Source organism: Perca flavescens, chromosome 12 (assembly GCF_004354835.1).
Source record: "Perca flavescens isolate YP-PL-M2 chromosome 12, PFLA_1.0, whole genome shotgun sequence".
Taxonomy (NCBI): domain Eukaryota; kingdom Metazoa; phylum Chordata; class Actinopteri; order Perciformes; family Percidae; genus Perca; species Perca flavescens.
In genome coordinates, this window is record NC_041342.1 from 1973453 (window position 1) to 1996034 (window position 22582).

The following is a 22582-nucleotide window of genomic DNA, read 5'->3' on the forward strand; positions in this document are numbered from 1 at the left end:
TGATATTCCTTCCCCTCTTTCGTCTTTTTGTGAGGTTGAATCCAACCTCATCACTGAAGATGAACTGGTGCTCCACTGCAGCCACCTCTAGCTCAAGGACTCTGAAACACTGTATGACAATATCAGAAGTAGACATGGAGTGGTCACTATTGTGAAGCACAAACATTATGATTACAATACTGAAATATGTATAATTTATAAAATGTTGAGTATGCATCAATTGTGGGATAGTATAGTTTGACATTGTTATAATCGCAATTATTTGACTCTTTCTGAATTGCGTTCAAATGGCACCCTGTAGACCTGCTTCCTCCTCAGATTATTTTTGCGTAAGACACGGTCCAAGTGTTGATAAGCTTACCCTATCAATATTTTGAAATATGTCTTTTCTATAATTTTTGTATTTGCCGTTATGCCGTTATTTTCTAGGACCATGTTCATGATTTCAGTTTCCTGTTCAGTAGACCGAAGACGTTCCCAACCACCTTGTGTTGGTAATCTTTCAGTTCTGCCAAACAAATAGTAAAATACTGGAAATACGGTGTAGGAATACATAGTAGGAATACATTTCCCAAATACTTAAAACATACTTTATTTATACAGTCCTACAGAACAGTCCACAGGTAATACTGTACTACTGTACTCATTGAGTACTGTATTGATATGCAGTACTGCAATTTTCTAGTGAGAGTAGATTTCTTACCTATTCTCATTTCAGAAAGTCTGGATGATGGATGCTACAGCTACAAATTTGGCCACATGGTCAACCAACGTGGCTCGGATCTCAGAGATTACGGTCCTCGTCCTCGGGCTCTGGCTCTGGCTCTGGCTCTGGCTCTGTTTCCTATGTTGGCATCCATTGCTCCAAAACAGAAGAGCTCACCTGTTGCCCTTTTATGCTAAAGCTCTGATTGCTAATTGTAAAACTGTGTGACAGGTGTTTGCCCATATGATGAGTCAGTGTGCATAGTAGGGCAATCTAACTTTAGAATTTGAATGGCAGTGTGTTCCTTGTAAAAACAAGAGATTTTCTTCATGCGCATTGTGCCAAATGCAGAGAATTGTGTGTAGTGTTTTAGAACTGCAATTTGAGTGTAAAGCAGGAATTGTGCTTGTAGTTTAGCAGAATTGGTTCAGGGGGTTGGTGCATGAGTTACATGTTGTGGTCATTGTCTCAAGTACCAGTATTTCAATCAGCAGAAACTTGTTTGCAGATATGCAAAAGTTTAATGTACATAGCACAATAAAGTGTACAGAGTCTTTGGAGATTAGATTCCATCGTTTATACTAATAGTTTTTTATAGGGGTAGAGAACCATCATAACCCCCCCAATGGAATCCCAGACACCGGTGGTAGCGGAGAAGGAGCCCAGAGACCAGGCCGAAGGAGGCTCCAGAGCGGTCAGCCAGAGAAAGACAATGACAGGAGGTGGAGGTGGAGGTGGAGGGTTCAACGCTTCGCCTGAAACGACAGCTGATAGCACAGGGAGAGAAACCGATTGAAAGCGGGATTGTGACGCTGTGATTGGCCCTTGGAATTCGTGGCTGATTCTGATTGGTTTAACAGGAAAGTGAACACCTCCAACAGCTGATTGATTTAAGAAGAGCGCATAAATAAAAAAAGATAGGTCTTCCTGAAAGAATTTACGCTGAGCTACATTTGTGTTTAAACAATTGAGAAAAACTGTAATCGGAAAAAGCTATATTCTGGAAAAATGCCTTATACTGAATATCCAACCGGACCTGTATCAAATTCAGAATATTGTCATATTTGGAATAAATATATATATATATATATATATATATATATACTCCGTGTTTATAAGCTGCACAGACTAAAGACTAACTAAGTAAACCAAATACCAGCCGTTGTGGAAGATGGATGTCCTCCATAATATCTGTCACAATATCTGGATCAGGGATCAGGTTAATAGAAAGCTTGCAACCCATAATTGATTAAGCAAATTTTAAAATGTAATTTGCAAAAAAATATTCTTCTGATTAGCTACACTGAGAATGTTGTCTATCATTATCCAATCGGATTCAGCTTATATTTTAATACTAATTAAAGCTTTCAACATGGTTGTCAACTTGCAGTTTTTAGAAATCCTATTAATGGATGTGATTTTAAGGTCAAATACACTCTTAAACAGATTTTGAATGAACTGATTCTTGACGGCAGATTGTGGACAGTGTGAGGATTGTGTGAATTTCAGGCAAATTGTGTAGTGCTTTGGATTAAAGCACTATATAGTACATTGATGCCATTTGCTGTGATAAATACTTTCTGTACTTAGCACCAAACCTAACCTAAAAAAAATCTGTTTTTGATTTTGTGGAGCAGTTGACAATTCTGATACCACCAGTGCATTTTATCATGAAGCAATTTGTATTTATAAGCATTTGCTTTTGGAGCTTCTGATACGGTCAAAGGAGCAGGACTGGCAAGCGATTAACAGATAATTGTTGAATTTTCACAAAATCAGTCTTCCAGAGTTTGCCCAGCTTCTAATCAAAAAGCATGGTGGGCATCTCGAGTAATTGATGCATAGCTAATGACATGGTGATTAATAGCCTGGCGCTCGACTCGCATAAATGTGACTGATCGAAAGATGAGAAAGGAGGGGGGGTAGAAAACAAAGACCCCGCAATATTCTGTGACGTGTTCAAGGCCACGGAACAACGTCGGGCCCTTGCACGTATAAAAGCCATCTAATTAGAGAAGAAAAGCTCAGTGCCGGGTGTGTTAATAAGTGACGGGTGTTAATTAGGTTTGTCCAGACATATGGAGATTTGCTCTCTGAATTAGCACGGCTGTGAGTGACGACAAAGGGGGGGGAGGGACTGTTGGTTTAGTTTGCGGGCTCTCATTGGCTACACGGCTGCTATGATGGCCGTGTATTTGATCGCTGGTTGGTGTTTGGATGAATAAGAATCAGTGAAAGGTCTTTTGGGATTTGTAAAGGGCACCGTTTTGTTTCTCTTGACAGTGGGGGTGCCTGTATCTGACTGCTTTCACCTTGCTCTCAACAAGCGCCAACCAAGAGAAGAGAAGACACTAATTACTGACATTCTTCGCACTAATACCCTTCTCATTCAGATGAGGGTCAACGCACGTCCTCATCTGTACGCCAGCTACACAGACGTAGCTATTAAACAGCAGCGGTGAAAGATGTATTCAGATCCCTTACTTAAGTAAAAGTACTAATACCACACTGTATAAATACTCTGTTACAAGTACAAGTCCTGCATTGTTATTTACGTAAAAGTATGTAAGTATACTTCAGTTCAATTTTATTTATAGTATCAAATCATAACAAGAGTTATCTCAGGACACTTTACAGATAGAGTAGGTCTAGACCACACTCTATCATTTACAAAGACCCAACAATTCCAGTAATTCCCCCAAGAGTAAGCATTCAGTGGCGAGGAAAAACTCCTTTTAGGAAGAAACCTCGGACAGACAGAAAATGTTCTTAAAGTATTAAAATTAAAAGTACTCAATGCTGAAAAATTCTCCCATTGTAGAAAGAGTAAAGGATCCAACCAGCTGTGTGTTTAATGGTCTCATCATCTCAGCTGGACTTGTAGTCCGTTGTATTGTTGGCTAGTTTACTTTAGAATCAAACATTAGATTTTATAAATTACATGTGTTTTGTGTGCGGAAATCTTAATGTGTAAAGTAACTAGTAACTAAAGCTGTAACAGATGAATGTAGTGGAGTAAAAAGTACAATATTTCTCTCTGAGATGTAGAAGTAGAAGTAGAAAATGGCACGAAAAGAAAAGACTCACGTAAAGTACAAGTACCTCAACATTTGTACTTAGGTACAGTACTCAGTTACATTCAACCACTGTTAAATCCCCCAAAAAATTACTCGGCCAGGTCCAGAGAGCTGATAGATTAAATCTGCAGCTGCATCTAAGGATCTCCCTTATGTGAAGAACAGCAGTACATGATGCCATTATCCCGTGCTGTGTGCCTAGCTAAGACAGATGGTCCTGGGGGACCACCACCGCAGCGCCTCTCCCCAAAGGAGGCTGTTGGTGGATCGAGCACTGTACTGGGCTAATATTAGCCACAGATAAGGACACCTGCAGAGCGAGTACACTTGGCATTAAGTAGAGATATAGGAAAACCGTCAGTCCATCTACTGTATATATAGCATGGAGAAATGAGAGGAAGAAGGCCTGCATGCTGTGATGCTTTTGTACCTTAAAAAATGTGTCTGTGAATAAATGGATTCCCCTACTCAGGTAAGAATTTAACCCTATATATCTTCTATAGAGGATTCGTACCACACCTGCAAAATTTCCACATTTATATTTTGTGAATAAATGAAAAGTGACAGTTCATTGACATAAGTTATCTTTTCAGTGTTTACTTCACTCATTTCTGACTAGTGATTGATGATTTTTATGTACAAGCATACAGTTGTATACTGATTTGAATTACACCTTTGTTTTGGATTACCAATGTATAATGGTATACATATACCCAGAGGACCAGGGTGTACATCCCCATGTATCCACCCCCAAGCGATTTTGTGCCTTGTTTAACAGTAGATGCATTCTGCTGTTACAGACATGCATGCTATTCATCAAACGGCCGGGTCCACCAGACTGGAAGCACAGTTGTCATCCTCCTCTCTCCTCCATGCATATTCATTTAAGGCAGGATGGAGCAAACGATGAGAGGAGAAATGAAAAGTGGGGTTTACTGATGCTGCTGTGGTCGTCAATCTTGTGAGAGAAAACAAATTGTTGCACGAGAAAGGTCATGGTGGGGGGAAAAGAAAATTTAGCTAATCATGCAAAATATGCAGAAGGGCAATAACATTAAAAGAATACAATATCTGTCTGCTAAACATGGAGGGAATGGTTATTGAGTCTGTAATGCCCCCCCCTCGCCCCCTAATGGGCTACAATGCTGTCAATCTGGAAATTGTGATTTCCATTGGACCAGAGTACTGACACTTGGCTGTCTGTTGTGCCAATCTCTCCAGCCCTTGTCACATGACCAATTACTATTTCAATGACAACCAACCAAAATTCTGATACCATGGAACCAGCAATGGAATATTTTTTTTAAAGTGGCCGACTGAGCCTATTGAAAATGTGTATTGTAATTGTATTTGTTTAAAATAGAAATCAATAATAAATGTGAGGTTTTATTTTGCAGAATAACATTGTGTTGTCCATCCATCCATCCATCTTCGTCCGCTTATCCGGTGTCGGGTCGCGGGGGGAGCAGCTCCAGCAGGGGACCCCAAACTTCCCTTTCCCGAGCAACATTAACCAGCTCCGACTGGGGATCGGCGTTCCCAGGCCAGGTTGGAGATATAATCCCTCCACCTAGTCCTGGGTCTTCCCCGAGGCCTCCTCCCAGCTGGACGTGCCTGGAACACCTCCCTAGGGAGGCGCCCAGGGGGCATCCTTACCAGATGCCCGAACCACCTCAACTGGCTCCTTTCGACGCAAAGGAGCAGCGGCTCTCTCCGAGCTCCTCACGGATGACTGAGCTTCTCACCCTATCTCTAAGGGAGACGCCAGCCACCCTCCTGAGGAAACCCATTTCGCCGCTTGTACCCTGGATCTCGTTCTTTCGGTCATGACCCAGCCTTCATGACCATAGGTGAGGGTAGGAACGAAAACTGACGGTAGATCGAGAGCTTTGCCTTCTGGCTCAGCTCTCTTTTCGTCCACAACGGTGCGATAGATTGAATGCAATACCGCACCCCTGCGCCCGATTCTCCGACCAATCTCCCGCTCCATTGTCCCTCACTCGCGAACAAAACCCCAAGGTACTTGAACTCCTTCACTTGGGGTAAGGACTCATTCCCTACCTGGAGAAGGCATTCCATCGGTTTCCTGCTGAGAACCATGGCCTCCGATTTAGAGGTGCTGATCCTCATCCCAACCGCTTCACACTCGGTTGCGAACCGATCCAGTGAGTGCTGAAGGTCGCAGGCCGATGATGCCATCAGGACCACATCATCTGCAAAGAGCAGCGATGAGATCCCCAGCCCACCAAACTGCAACCCCTCCCCACCCCGACTACGCCTCGATATCCTGTCCATAAATATTACAAACAGGATTGGTGACAAAGCGCAGCCCTGGCGGAGGCCAACCCTCACCTGAAACGAGTCCGACTTACTACCGAGAACCCGGACACAGCTCTCACTTTGGTCATACAGAGATTGGATGGCCCTGAGTAGAGACCCCTCACCCCATACTCCCGCAGCACCTCCCACAGTATCTCCCGGGGACCCGGTCCACGCCTTCTCCAAATCCACAAAACACATGTAGACCGGTTGGGCATACTCCCAGGCTCCCTCCAGGATCCTTGCGAGTGAAGAGCTGGTCCGTTGTTCCACGACCAGGACGGAATCCGCATTGTTCCTCCTCAACCCGAGGTTCGACTATCGGCCGAACCCTCCTTTCCAGCACCTTGGAGTAGACTTTACCAGGGAGGCTGAGAAGTGTGATACCCCTATAATTGGCACACACCCTCTGGTCCCCCTTTTTAAAAAAGAGGAACCACCACCCCAGTCTGCCACTCCTTTGGCACCGTCCCAGACTTCCACGCAATGTTGAAGAGGCGTGTCAACCAGGACAGCCCCTCCACACCCAGAGCCTTGAGCATTTCTGGACGGATCTCATCAATCCCCGGGGCTTTGCCACTGTGTAGTTGTTTGACTACATCAGTGACTTCCGCCTGGGAAATCGACGACAATCCCCCGTTATCCTCCAGCTCTGCCTCTAACATAGATTAGTCGGATTCAGGAGTTCCTCAAAGTGCTCCTTCCACCGCCCTATTACCTCCTCAGTGGAGGTCAACAGTGTCCCATCCTTACTGTACACAGCTTGGATGGTTCCCCGCTTCCCCCTCCTGAGGTGGCGAACAGTTTTCCAGAAACACTTTGGTGCCGACCGAAAGTCCTTCTCCATGTCTTCTCCAAACTTCTCCCACACCCGCTGCTTTGCCTCTTTCACGGCAGAGGCTGCAGCCCTTCGGGCCCTTCGGTACCCTGCAACCGCCTCCGGAGTCCTCCGAGATAACATATCCCGGAAGGACTCCTTCTTCAGTCGGACGGCTTCCCTGACCACTGGTGTCCACCACGGTGTTCGTGGGTTACCCCCTTGAGGCACCTAAGATCCTAAGACCACAGCTCCTCGCCGCAGCTTCAGCAATGGAAACTTTGAACATTGTCCACTCGGGTTCAATGCCCCCAGCCTCCACAGGGATGCACGAAAAGCTCCGCCCGGAGGTGTGAGTTGAAAGTCTGTCGGACAGGGGCCTCCTCCAGACGTTCCCAATTTACCCGCACTACACGTTTGGGCTTACCAGGTCTGTCCAGAGTCTCCCCCCCCCCCCTGACCCAACTCACCACCAGATGGTGATCGGTTGACAGCTCTGCCCCTCTCTTCACCCGAGTGTCCAAAACATACGGCCTCAGATCAGATGAAACGATTATGAAATCGATCATTGACCTTGGCCTAGGGTGCTCTGGTACCAGGTACACTTATGAGCATCCCTATGTTCGAACATGGTGTTCGTTATAGACAATCCATGACTAGCACAGAAGTCCAACAACAAACAACCACTCTGGTTTAGATCAGGGAGGCCGTTCCTCCCAATCACGCCTCTCCAGGTGTCTCCATCATTGCCCACGTGTGCGTTGAAGTCCCCCAGCAGAACAATGGAGTCCCCACTGGAGCCCCATGCAGGACTCCAGTCAAGGTCTCAAGAAGGCCGAATACTCCGAACTCCTGTTTGGTGCATATGCACAAACAACAGTCAGAGTTTTCCCCCCACAACCCGCAGGCGTGGGGAGGCAACCCTCTCGTCCACGGGGTAAACTCCAACACAGCGGCGCTCAGCCGGGGCTTGTGAGTATCCCACACCCGCCCGGCGCCTCACACCCTGGGTAACTCCGGAGAAGAAAAGAGTCCAACCCCTATCCAGGAGTATGGTTCCAGAACCGAGACTGTGCGTAGAGGTAAGCCCCACCAGATCTAACCGGTAGCGCTCCACCTCCCGCACCAGTTCCGGCTCCTTCCCCCACAGAGAGGTGACGTTCCACGTCCCCAGAGCCAGCGTCTGCCGCCCGGGTCTGGTCCGTCGAGGCCCCTGACCTTCACTGCCACCCATGTGGCATCGCACCCGACCCCAACGGTTCCTCCCACAGGTGGTGGGCCCATGGGCTGTTTGAAACAAAATTTTGAACTGAGCCATGTTGGTTTTTGAAAAAGCGGACTTTTCAGGATGAAACGGATCACATTGTGTTGTATTATATCTAATATCCCCCCACATTATTGCTCTTTTACTTGTTTTTCAAAGAATTAACAGTAACTTCTTTGAACTGACTGACTCATGTGAAAGAACCCAATTAACATGATATAGTATTCCATTAAAATGGTGTTGAGCTGTGTAATACTAAAGCTGTTTGCCTGATAATTACACAGCACAGAGTATCTCACAAGTACATGCCCCTACATGCCTCCTGTTCGTAGTTCCACAGAGCTCAGCGGGTGAAAATAGCACGTTTGGTCCGGGACTCGTTCACACTAAATATACTCTCGATGGATCAAACATTCACCAAAATGCAGCGTATTTATGTTTTAGAAATATTTGATTAATGAGGTTTTGCATATCCATTTACAACAGAAGTACGGATGTAAGGCGTTTACCCAAAAACTCATTTCAATCAGCTGAATTAATAATATCAAATGTGTGAAAGTTGACCATACCCTGAGAATATCAATCAATAAAATAATTAATTGTAGCATATTTCCCACATTATGAGAAATTGAAGGTACTTGAATTATTCAAAACGGTTTTTAAAAAATCCCCCACAAAAGAGAGAACATTTCCATTTTCACGGTTTTGTGATGATATCAAATGTTTCACACACATGCAATCCTCCTGGATATTTACGTCATCATGTTTTCTCTTCCAGCCTCTGTAGTGCCTGTCATTTATGTGAGGGGGTGTGCGTCATTACACATTATCAACACACCTGAGGGTGTGCATATGTGTGATGAGAACGTGTTTACCCTTGTTTTCGACATGATTTAGAAAGTGTGTGAGGCGAGGATTAGGACTCCAGTATGAAAATAATACTAATCTATGTTGAGGTTTATTTTGTGAGAGATAAGGTTAGACATATTTAATGTAGACAAAACAAGGGCAAAATTAATACCTTACTTTAGGGTATGGACATATACTGAAAACTGCTCAAAATACAGTGTGTAATACACTACATACGGTGTATATATTGGAATTCTTTGGTACACAAGATCCTGACCCGAACACACATTTGCTGTAATTCTGATTAAACACGATGTTTGATAAAAAAAAGAAGCCATTTAGTCACTAATGGTTGAGATGTGCATGAACAAGTACTCTTAACATTATTTTCTTTTTTTAAAATAAATCTGAAATCATTATTTAACTGATTCACACATTTAAAGGCACAGGCCTACTCTTCTGAAAACCTTTTTGAGTATCAAACATTCACCGTGTGTAGGTTAGGCCCTGATAAGGTAGTTAGCATAGATTTACATTTCCAATGGGGCCCAAGTTTCCTGGCAAAAAGAACTACAAAAAAGATGTCCACAGACATTCTCAGAAATAGGCCCACTGAATATAACCAAAATATGGCTTCTTTTTTTTTTTTAGCCTGGTATGCTGCTGTGGTTTGCCACACGAATGTGGCTAACCACATAGTGTCAAACAAAAGCTACATTTAGCCACATTTATGGTATATTTGACATATGGTAAAAATATTTGGAAGAATTACACACTTTTCAGAGCTACTCCAACTTGTAAATTCACCTAAAATACTTTAGCTACTACTGGGACCTGCTTAACTTAGCTAGCTAGCAACGTGAAACTGCTGAAAAAGTCTGCTGATTTAATGTAGGTTATTGTTTGCTAACTTTAGTTGGAAAACTTGTACTTTATCATGGCTCACAGCTGACCTTAGCTGCCAGTAAATGTAGGTTTGTATTTTGGCTAGCTGCTAGCACTGTTGAAAGCTGATAGCTAATAACTATATATTTGTGTATATACACTCACCTAAAGGATTATTAGGAACACCTGTTAAATTTCACATTAATGAACTTATCTAATCAACCAATCACATGGAAGCTGCTTCAATGCATTTAGGGGTGTGGTCCAGGTCTAGACAATCTCCTGAACTCCAAACTGAATGTCAGAATGGGAAAGAAAGGTGATCTAAGCAACTTTGAGCGTGGCATGGTTGTTGGTGCCAGACGGGCTGGTCTGAGTATTTGACAATCTGCTCAGTTACTGGGATTTTCACGCACAACCATTTCTAGGGATTACAAAGAATGGTCTGAAAAAAGAAAAACATCCAGGATGCTGCAGTCCTGGGGGGCGAAAATGCCTTGTTGATGCTAGCGGTCAGAGGAGAATGGGCCGACTCAAATAACCACTCGTTACAACCGAGGTATGCAGCAAAGCATTTGTGAAACCACAACACGAACAACCTTGAGGCGGATGGGCTACACCAGCAGAAGACCCCACCGGGTACTACTCATCTCCACTAAAAATAGGAAAATGAGGCTACAATTTGCACGAACTCACCTAAATTGGACAGTTGAAGACTGTAATAATGTTGCCTGGTCTGATGAGTCTTGATTTCTGTTGAGACATTCAGATGGTAGAGTCAGAATTTGGCGTAAACAGAATGAGAACAGGGATCCGTCATGCCTTGTTACCACTGGGCAGGCTGGTGGTGGTGGGGGTGTAATGGTGGGGGGGATCCCTTTCGCCTTCAGAACTGCCTTAATTCTTTGTGTCATTGCTTCAACAAGGTGCGGAAGCATTCTTTAGAAATGTTGGCCCATACTGATAGGATAGGGTAACACGGTATTAGTATGGTGTTCCTAATAATCCTTTAGGGGAGTGTATATTAGGGGTGGGGGGAAAAAATCAATACAGCTGGGTATCGCGATTTTTCATGGCAATACTGTATCGATACACGCCAAGTAACAGTCTTTTATTATTCTGTATATGTGTTGGTCAGTTTGTCTGCATGACAATCCCATTTTGGAGAAGTGAGATGAACAAACAGAGAAAACAGATGTTGACAAAGTTTCCTTTTGGGGACATAATTTGAAATTGGGAAATATTTGAAGTTGGAAAAGAGGTGATAAATTGTAATAGAATATTGCAATATGTTTAAAATCGTAATAATAATATTGTATCGTGAAATAAGTATCGTCATGATATCGTATCGTTAGGCCTCTGGTGAGATATATATATATAAAAAATTGTATACACCATAAAAAAGGTATATCTGAAGGCTCTAGGCCACCCTACATGTTATTGTGGGACCAGTTTAATATGCAGCTTAATTTTATATATTACATATTATAGCCTAAGGGGTCCCTGCTCTGTCTTTTTTCCAGCTCAGGGGTCCTTGTCCTAAAAACATTGAAGACCCCTGGCCTACAGTATGTGAGATAATGAATGTGGTCAGTGAAGGTGCTCATAAGTCAAATAAACCAGGTGTGTGTGCTCTTGCATTGTTCTTTTTTGCATCACGTCAGATTATCACGCTGCTTCACTACATGTCGCTCGGGCCTGCATGTAGTCTGTCTCATCTTAACCACACGCTCCTACACGTGTGCACACAAATGCACACACACACACACACACACACCCGTCTGCTCACCGACTACTATCATCTGCTGGCGTGAGCACACACCAGCCGTGCCCTCCGGGGGGTTGGAGGGTTGTGGGTGGGAGTGCAGGTTTTCTGGCAGGCCCTCGGGTCTTCACCCTGTACATTGGGCTGTCCATCTCAAACTCCCCTCCTGTCAACTCAAGGAGCCCTCTATCAAGTGTCTGTCACTATCGCTCTCTGTCTGTCTCTGCAGATAGCTAACAGATGTCCAAGTCTGACTTGGTGAGTGACATACCATCGCGGTGAGGATGGGTGGGATTATGTAGCGTGTAACAGGATTACAAGTGAAGTGCAAGCTGCTGTGTGCTGCTGCTGGTGCTGCTGCTGCTGGTGTGCAAATCACAGTAGCCTACTCGGATTACCAGTAGTGTTGAGAGCATGTCACTGCCTTTAAATCAAATCTACATTGACAACCTTTGAGGAATGACCAAGGTTTTTTTTAAAGGGAATCTAACAAACCAGGAGAATACATTTTCTCCCTCATACAGGAATGTGTAAACCTGAAGGTTTTACATACATAAAAAATAAAACTACACACTCACTTAACCCCTAGCCCCGTGGTTTTCAGCTATGCAGAGTTTAAGACGTCTGTTTCTACCAGGATACATATTTTTTTTATTGATTTTCAGTTTTGGAAACCTTGCCCTGATTCAGTAATACTATAATCCTGGATGGGTGTTACACACAATCTGTGTGTAACAGTGAAATCATTAGCGGTATAGCAGCCCTCCTAAGGATGAGTACTGAGCTCCATCGATATTGTTAGAACATTTTAGTTTTTAGTTATTCTAAACTTTATTTCCTCTAGAGATTTTTTTCTGTCAATCCTGGATGGATGTTACATCACAGTACTTTTGCCGGACATGTTTTTTTTGTGTGTTTTTTATTAAGGATAAGACTTTTGTGTTCAACATCAACATTCTTCCTGTAACTGTCCCACATATCAGAGAGAACCTGAACATTTTGGTCAATAATAAAATTTGTTCTAGGAACTATTTTCTTAGTAATTCTAAAAAGAATGTCAGTTACATGTAAAGTGAACTGCATCTGCATTTTCATATGTGTGATGATCCTAAAACAGGCCTGGCTTGCGGGATTGCAGGCTAGTTTAGCTGAAACTATAAAATACTTGGAAAATATAGGGCCGACTCTGAATTTAGTCAGTCGAATCAGATTTGGCTATCCAATAGGAATATTCAACTATTTGTTCCTTTTTTTTCGTCTCAGACAGACATTCAGACAGCAATGCTTTATTGAACTGCAGGTTTTTTAACAGGGTTCGGCTGGACGTTTAGCGACGTTCAAGTAATAGTAAACAAGCCAAGTGAGCCCTTCGAGCAAATGCATGCTAACTGTACTAACAACGGTTTGGAAACGGTTTGTAGTCCACAGCGCTCTCGAGGAAGGTCTGGCTGGTCCACACAGCATTCAGGATAGAAGAAAAATGTGCTTTGGGATATTGGCATTTCTTTAAACCACTCACAATCGTCTTGAGCGGTGCTAAGTGCCAGACGGTGCCACGGTGCCTCTGCTAAATAGCCTCGGGAAGAAACTTGATTTGGTGGAACATGTACGTTCAAAAGTAGTTTTAGTCGTGCAACAAAAAACTCAGATTGGACAGATAGTCTAGCTAGCTGTCTGGATTTACCCTGAAGAGATCTGAGGAGCAGTTAACCATAGTCCTCACAAATCCACCGGAGGTTAGAACGCCAACAGGAATTTCCGGCGGCACCTGAACAACCCCGGAAGTGCAGCATTGCCGATATAGACTAGGAAATGTGCACAAAATGTTGCTGACACTTACAACACCCAGACACTGTATCTTATTAAGTTGCTGTGAGCTGTAAATTAACCACTCAAGCAGAAGGCAGAAGATAACGTTATCTCGGGGGGGCCTGACCAAGCAACGCCTCTTTTCTTCTGGGCAGCTGCCTCCGTCTCACTCAGACTCAGCCTGGGTCTCTGACTGATGATTCCAATCTTCGACTTTTAGGGGGCAGCCCTAGGAAAATTAGAGGACGCCATGGCATATGCAGTCAGTAGATGTTTGAGGTTAAAACATAACACCACCGTCTATCCTGAGCAGATACCTGTCCTACCAAAGAGCACAGCTCCCAAAACTGAATCCTTTTTTTAGACCTAAAAAAACAAGAGTAGTCTCTGGTGAAGCTGTGTTTTTGCCCCATGATGTTGGTGCTGACTTTGACCACTTAAGGCATGGGGAATAGTGATGCCCGTGAACAAATTCATTATTTCGCCACCTCTCTCTAAGTAAAGTGCTGTGGTACTACAGCAATTTGATTACAAACACATGAGAAAATATCTGTTAATCTTTGATCCTGAAATTGTGAAATTACATGTTGAGTTGTTTGGCATTTTCATCGAGTTAAAAATACAATATCTACCCCTACAAAATTCTGAATAATATATTATTATCAACATTTTTTAGTTAGACTTTTATTCTTCTAGGCTTCAAAAAAACGTGTGTGCAATTTTGAGACCCAGACAAAAGAATTTCGTTGGGGGGAAATTACTTTTTGTCTTTCAGAGGAAAATTGATTGAATGTGTAATAGACTGACCCTCCTCTAAAAAGATTAGTATGTCACTTAGTAGAGGTAATAGCTGTTTTCACTGGGGGGGAAGAAAAGATGCTGCAAATATGTGCGTGAGACAAAATGAACATTTGAAGCAGTCCCAGAAGAATCGTTGAAGAAGTTGCTCTTATTTGTATACAGTTTCTTTTCCTGGGGAAAAAACGGAAATGCACGTACAACTCCTGTGAAATATTAAAAACAAGTGACATGTGACAGCTGTAACATTCTCTGCACAAATGGTTTATTCTAAAAAACTCAAAGTCACATTTGCATTTATATAGTCTCCTGCGTTATGAATCATTACACTCTGGAACAAAAGTCTCTAGATAAGATGTAAAAACTAAATGTTATGTCATTGTTATCTTGTGTGTGGAAGCTTTTCTTTTCCTCGTTTTTGACATTCACGCTTTTTTTTTTTATTATGTTGATCCTCATGAAACCTATAATTATGTGTTGAATGGATCTTTACCCCACCAGGGAAATCAATTAAATCTCAAAGGCTTTTTTTGTTTCATTTATGAGATGGGATTTTAATTCCACTGGCTAATGAAAACTAATGAAAACTTCCATTCAGATTTCATTGATCTGCATATCAATAGCACTGATGCAAGGCATTTTAATACATTAAGCAGCTTAATTTGGAGCATGTGTCTCTGTTTATACACCAGGGATCCCTTATCAAATACCACTAGCCAGCTCGTCAACACATACTATTTGCACTATCATTTACATTTCAGGCCTCCAAGCTCTTCAACAGAAAAACACTTGCTATGAATATGTGAGAAGGTAGATTCGGATCTCTCAGGGCGGTTGATGGACATGTTTGTGGTTGCAGAGCTTGAACTTCATGCTCACAAGATTGCCCTCGAACCACAAAACCAACCTTCAAAGGAGTGTATTTCAAAGCAGCCGATGATCTTCAACAGCAAATGTAATTTATGGGTCAGTGTAGCCAAGTCACGCTATATTAATTCTGAGACTTGATGCAGGGCATTGCCAATGACTGGGGCCAGTTGAATGAAATGTTGAATGGACTCCCCTGGCTTGTTGCAGGTGGAAGTGAATTCTAATCTGACCATAGTGCTGCCCAGCTTACTAATAAGTGCAGGATGGAGACGGCGAACATCCCTGCCTGCTACCCAGAGCAGTGAATAAAGACCAGCATGGAGGCCAAAGTCTCAAACAGACTCTCAGGTTCTGACTCCAAGTGTACTCGCTGAGAATATTAATGATAACTAGCTATATGTGTCTGGAGCATAAGCAGGATCTTCAACAGGGGGTCCGGGACCCCTAGGGGGTCCTCAGAGTCAATGCCGGGGTCCTCCAAATTATTGTTATTGTTAAGTTTTTTCGAAGATTAAAAAGTCTTAACATGAATCCATATTATTAGCAAATGTTAATCAACACAAATCCAACATATTATTAGCAAATATAAATCCCCATTGATGATAAGCTTACTGGCCTATAGGTAAGGTAGTCACTAAGAGTGCCACATAACATGATTCATCAAATAATGCCAACAATTATTTGGCTTCTTTACTGTAATAGCTTAGTGTTATATGCAAAAAAAGTTATGTATAAAGACTTTAGGCTGCCCTATACATTATTGTAGGCCCTGTTTAATATGCAACTTCATTATATACAATAGGGGGTCCCTGCTCTGTCTCTCTCAGTTAAGGGGTCCTTGGCTTCTAGACCCCTGGTCTAGAGGCCTATAGTACAAAGCAAGCTCAACATGTCCTGGATTTATGTCCGTTACCCGGCTTCACCAAACCTAATAACCGCGGCCTGGCATAAGGTGGGACCTGATGGTGGTTATCAACTAGTTCCATCAACGCGTTCACATAAAAGGGGCGGGGTTTGCACCATATGACCAATTGCAAACATTTGCAAGTCTACAAGAGCCGTATATTTTACACTAGAAGAGCAAACCATAATCCTACAGAAATATATAGAACACAGACACGTGATGCAGGCAAAAAGCAATACAGTTGCTGCTGCTAAACCCAGGAAGGAAAGCTGGCAAAAACAATTGCCGACGCTGTAAATGTGTTACAAGTTACAAGACTTATCAATATCACTGCCCCATCAGTCAGACACAACAAGATCTAATTTAATTACACTTATGCATTCCATTAAGCAGTGGTAAGCAATCGTGAACATAATTCAAACCGATGTGTCGCATTGGCAACATACGGCTCAAGAAGCTGACAAAGATACATAATTCCATCCATCCATCTTCGTCCGCTTATCCGGTGTCGGGTCGCGGGGGGAGCAGCTCCAGCAGGGGACCCCAAACTTCCCTTTCCCGAGCAACATTAACCAGCTCCGACTGGGGGATCCCGAGGCGTTCCCAGGCCAGGTTGGAGATATAATCCCTCCACCTAGTCCTGGGTCTTCCCCGAGGCCTCCTCCCAGCTACATAATTCCCTCCACTGAAAATGTATATCTTCATACCATCAGGGAACGTCAGCGGGTTTTGTCGGTCTGTAAATGTTCTAGCTTTTCTGAACACATCTCTCACTATCTGCCACCAAGCTCTACCGGATCTTCTAAGAATGGTGATGCCGTTATCAATCGAGTATTGATTGGTCAGTAGGCGGTGCTTTAAATCTTACTTCGTAGTATTGGTCTCAGGTCTCACTGCTGCCAGTTCTCCTACTACTGCTACTATTACTACCACAGTGCTTGTAGTACTACATGCTTGGTCTCATCCACTCAAATGCTCAGTAACTACTATTTCATTCAAATACTACAAACCTTCTCAGCCTTCTGTAGTCAGGAATATCCATGCAGGTTATTCACACATACTGTAACTTTGAAGAAATTGATTTTGGGCGGCGTTGCTGCCGTTTTTGGATAGGATACAATAGAAAGCTGGCATTAAATGGGGGAAGAGAGATGAAGGGGAAGACATGTAACAAATATCCCTGACTGGACTCAAACCAGGGATGTAGTAATTACATGGTACGCATCTTTAAACCCCCACAACACCACCATAGCCCAAGAAACAGATTTCCTGGTAAGTAATGTAAGCTTGGAAGTTTAGAACAAATCTGTCACAGATTTCCGTGCTCAAAAAATGAGCTCCTTCAGATAACTGTCAGGTGTAGGAACAGGAAGCCAGCACAAACTGTTTGAGATGTCAGCGTGCGTGCTTGCTGATCCAACAGCAACATGAACATCAGGGGGAGGCATCCAACAATTTCTGTAACGTCTGAAGCCGATGATCCTACAAGCAGAACTACTTAACGCAGCAATTAGCCGCAGCAAGAAGTCAAACCTTTACCTGCACAGGAGCTAAGAACTGCAGTATGGCTGTCAGATAAATGCTGTAAAAGCGCCTGGAATTTAGACCTAATAAATAAAACGTGGTCATGTCAGCAGCGCTGGAAGAATTATTCAGATCCTTTTCTTCAGTAAAAGTAATAACACACTGTTAAAATACTCTGTTAGAAGTAAAAAATCCTCCCATTGTAGAAAGAGTAAAGGATCCAACCAGCTGTGTGTTTAATGGTCTCATCATCTCAGCTGGACTTGTAGCCGTTATATTGTTGGCTAGTTTACTTTAGAATCAAAGATCAGATTTTATAAAGTACAAGTACAATTCTCTCTGAAATGTGGCGGAGTAGAAGTAAAAAGAAAAGAATTAAAAGAAAAAAAACGTATGAAAAAAGTAAAATACAAGTACCTCAACATTTGTTCTTAAGTACAGTACTGAAGTAAATGTACTTAGTTACATTCCACCACTGCATTTCAGCTAAGGTGCAAAAAAACTACCAACGTGAGTGCTGAAAGTTACTGTCAGGTCCAGATTCAGCTCCATCTCTCTGTCTGTCTAATCTCATATCATATCACGGCTCTGCTCTCAGTCTGCTGTCACACAGAATTGTTTTTATTGCAGAGGGCTTCAAGTCAAGTCATGGTCAAATGCTCTACAGGTGGACAGAGAGCGAGACTCTCTTACACTTTACTGGCAGTAAAAAGATTACATGTTAAAGCCCACCTGATGCACACTAACAGATGTTGCAAAGAGAAGAAACACAAACGTGGAAAACCTTTTCTGCCACATATGAAAGGCTTGTAAGCAGAAATGTTTCACATGGTGATGGTGCAGTGGATTGGACACATGCCTTTGGTGTGGGCGACTTGGGTTTGATTCCCACTGTGATACATCATACATCATCAGGGATACATGTGTCCCTGAGTGACACTTAACCCTTAGTTGCTCCAGAGGCGTGCAACCTCTAATATATATATATATATATATATATATATATATATATATATATATATAGCAATTGTAACTCGCTTTGGATACAAGCGTCAGCTAAATGACATGGAATGTAATTTCTACATCCCATTAGTGTGAAACAGCATTTAGGGAAGAGTTTCAAGTAAACTATACACGCATTCCTGATTTTTTGGGGTTTGGCCGAATACCGAATCCACTGGTTAAGATTCTGCCGAATCCGAATACCGAATCCTCCTCCCATCCTCAGTGTGACTGTCCTTCCTTTGCCGTACCTGAAGTTGCTGCATTCTGGCTGCTGTCTGTAGATTCCTTCATGCACAACTCATATTCTTTCAGACGTTTCATACCAAATGTTGTAACAGCGGCCATGTTGTGTATAGTTTAGGGTCCTCGCCACCACCAGACAAATCAGCATTGCAGATTGAACATGGAGCTGGACTTGAATGGCCTTCTTTTGACTGAAAGTACTGCCAAACTGCACATGTTTGCCACTTTTTCTGCTCACCAGTTCCATTTCTACTTTCTCACAGCCTGCTGCATTGAACGCTCCACCTACGGAAACACCTTCTCGTCATCAACGACGCCATCATTACGTCGACCAGCGTAGCGCGTGTAGTGCAAGAGTAGGGTTCAGTTCAATGATAAAAAATTCTAAGGTTCGGCAGAAACCCAACCCCGTCAAAAAGCCCAATATTCAGCCGAATCTGAAGCCAAATCCTGGATACGGTGCATCCCTGATTCCTGAAGCAGGTTTGCACTGATTATCGTCTGTACTAAGGCATAAAGCAAATGCTTTCAGCTTCTCCCATATAAAATTGCTGCCAATTTTCTTTATATTTTCCTATAAACAAATGTATCAATTTTCACAATGCCCAGATGTGCTGGATGCTCTCAATACAGAAACCACCAGTGTCTTTGTGTATGTACCATATATACATATATTCTTTCAAGCCATTCACAGTTTGGAGCAAAAATACATCAGCATATATTATACTCGACAGTCATATCTCATAAGAAATGTGTGTATTTTTGTAATACCTGAGACATTTGCTTGGCATTTGAATCCACCTCCACATCGTTGTAATGCAGGACGTACAGGAATCCGATTAGCCATTCATATTGGATTTTAAATCTCCGGATTTAGAATTTCCCTTTTAAAACACCCTCAAGTTGAATTCCCCATGACATTTACGTCTGGTGATTGCTATTCCAGATAGGCGTGACACCTAGCATGTTATTTAGATGTCATTTGGATAGCGGATTGCGTTTCAACCTCCACAAAGATTACTGTTGAAATGTCCCCCTCTCCTTTTTCTAGATGGAAAATGCAAGCCGGTGGCAGACTGACACATCCATTACATGTAATGTTGTGACAGTGGGGAGCCGGTTGCAAATGAGAGCCTGCATGTGTGAGAGTGGATTATGTTTGTGTGATTAAGATGAGATAAGATCAGTGTAAGTGTGTGCGTGCATGTGTTTCTGCAGATTCTTTTTTCAGTTTTCTTGCATGTCTTTATCTGTGTTTATATGTATGTGTCGTAACAAATCATCGGAAACATGTTTGAGCTTATTCGATGTTCACACGTCCATCAGTGTCTCACAAATGGAAGCGTCTCTTCTCTGAATGACAGACAGCAAACCGCCTCTCTTGTTTACCAAATGATAATCGTGTCATTTATTACTGGAATGGCCAGAGCTGTCACCCTACATTTATATATTACTGACTTATGTTTTTTTCTTTTTTTTTTAAGAGGAAGCGCCAGGGGTGGAAGTTGGACACACAAAGCCCACTGGGATGTTGACAAATCATCTTGAGTCTGTGGTTAAACTTTGGCAATAATAGTCGTTTGGTTAAGGTAAGAGAAAGATCATGATTTTTGTTAAATGTTAAAAAAGAAAACATGTCTTGTCTTGTGTTTAGGTTACTGTTAATTTTATCTAACCTTCATTTGAGGGTCTAAATATATAAGTATAATAAAACATAATTGTACCTTAGTTTCTATGAGTGGATATTGTATGGAAAAGGGAATAGTTTATTGGCCTGTTCAGTGTCAACATTTTGTAACTTGGCAGATGCATCAACAGCGTTCATATTTTTTTTTTAAATGCAAAAGGCATTGCAATTGAGTAGTGTATGAACCTCATTTCTAGGAGACAGGGCTGGAAAAGCAAAAAAAATCTGAATACAGTGAGTTTAAATATTGAAGCAAAACTCTGGTAACACTACAGCTTGGTCTCTTCATAGCACAGCTCGGCCAGTCATGTCTCAAAGTGATGTCTGCCCTTAAGGGTGGTAATCCTCAGTGTTACGTAACACCATAGATGGTTGAGCTGTGGACATTTAAGGCCGTGTGCATGTCACCTTCTCTCTTCTCAACCTTTACATTCTTGCACTGTCTTCTGAAGTGTCAGAGTCAATTTAGACTGGCTTTAAATGATAAATATACGGGAATTTGTCAAAGTCGTGCTGTTACATAAACATGCTTAGAGTTTCACATTCTGAAGGGACAACAGAGGGTCACAAGCAATGTTTACATACAGCGCAGTCATTAAACCATTCCTATCACAAACATCAGGTTTTCCAGTGAAAATCTACAGTTTGACAGTATTTTCATGAATGCAACTGATGATGGACGAGTACCCAGAGGATCAACCCAATAAATTAGCGGAACGGCAGCCTAATCACGTTAGCGATACCCGCAGACATCTGGTAAACACTTCAGCTGGAACCATGCAAATGAACTCTGGCATAATGGACGGCCAATTATGATTTTGACTGATGGAGCGAGCGGGGGAGGGTTGTGCATTTGTGTGTCTGATTAGTTTTTTTTAATACCACATACTGTGTGAAATATTTGTGTGGTGTGTTTGAAGGGATTGTGTATCTACGTATGTATGTATGTATGGTCATCTATGCATAGTTGTGCATGCATACACAGGTGTGTGTGTGTGTGTGTGTATTTCTGTGTGCATGCATGTCACATTTATTTTGTGGCATTTCTCTGGGTGTAGATGGCTTAATTTGTGTGTATTACCTTCAGTCATGCATGTGTGTATTTATGCAAAAGCATAAATAAATGTTTATTTAGTCAAATATAAAAATGTGCAGAGAGGACTTTGTGTGTGTTTTTTTATATGCGTGTGCACATGTGCAGTCCCCTGCGGTCTTCGTCATCTGTGTGTGACAGCGTGACAAATTTACACTACAGAGCTCACCTGTTGACGTGCACGGGGGCGAAAGAGATAAATATCGATATTGCCATGGTAACTGTCGCCCTGCTGTTCCCGGCGACCCACAATGCAGTGTGTGTGTGTGTGTGTGGGGGGGAGGTGCTGTTGCCTGTGGGGGTGGATGTTCTTTTCCAGAGGTATAGTTGGCAACACAGCGGGTAGGTGACAGGGATTACAGCCTCAGCCAGTGGTAAATAATACAGCCATGCCGCCAGTCCCTGTGCACAAAAGCCTCTATATTTCTGAGTGGTTGCCTAGGCAACTAAGAGCAGAGAGTGGCCCTAATTTTATGTTGGACTCCCTGAGACGGATGAGCTGTTCCGTGTGTTGAGGAGGGCTGTTCATGTATGTTTGTGTTGGAAAAAGGAAAGCTATAAGGAGATACAGAGACCGATATGTAGTCTTTGCTGGATGTATCTCACACTCCTGCTACATGTATATATACATCTTCCACAAGGAGGCCAGAGGTCAGTGGGCTGGCTTCAGCACCATGGAAGTTTGCCAGTTACACTGATAGTTAGTTGTCTCTCCTGCTATCTGCTGCTTCTGCTTTTTCTCAGTTTAAATTGTTTGCAGCAAACCCAAATATCCTGTTTACATATGAAACTGTGCTTGGGCCTACAATAAAAAGGAACATTCAAAATGAGTGGACAGTTAGAGACAAAGTAATGAATTAATGCACTCTGATTACTGTGTGTTAACAAAGCCTTCTTGAGCACTAAACTCTGCTAAAATCTGCTGAATGCCAAAAGTGTCACATGCCAAAGTCAGGTACGGTAGCTG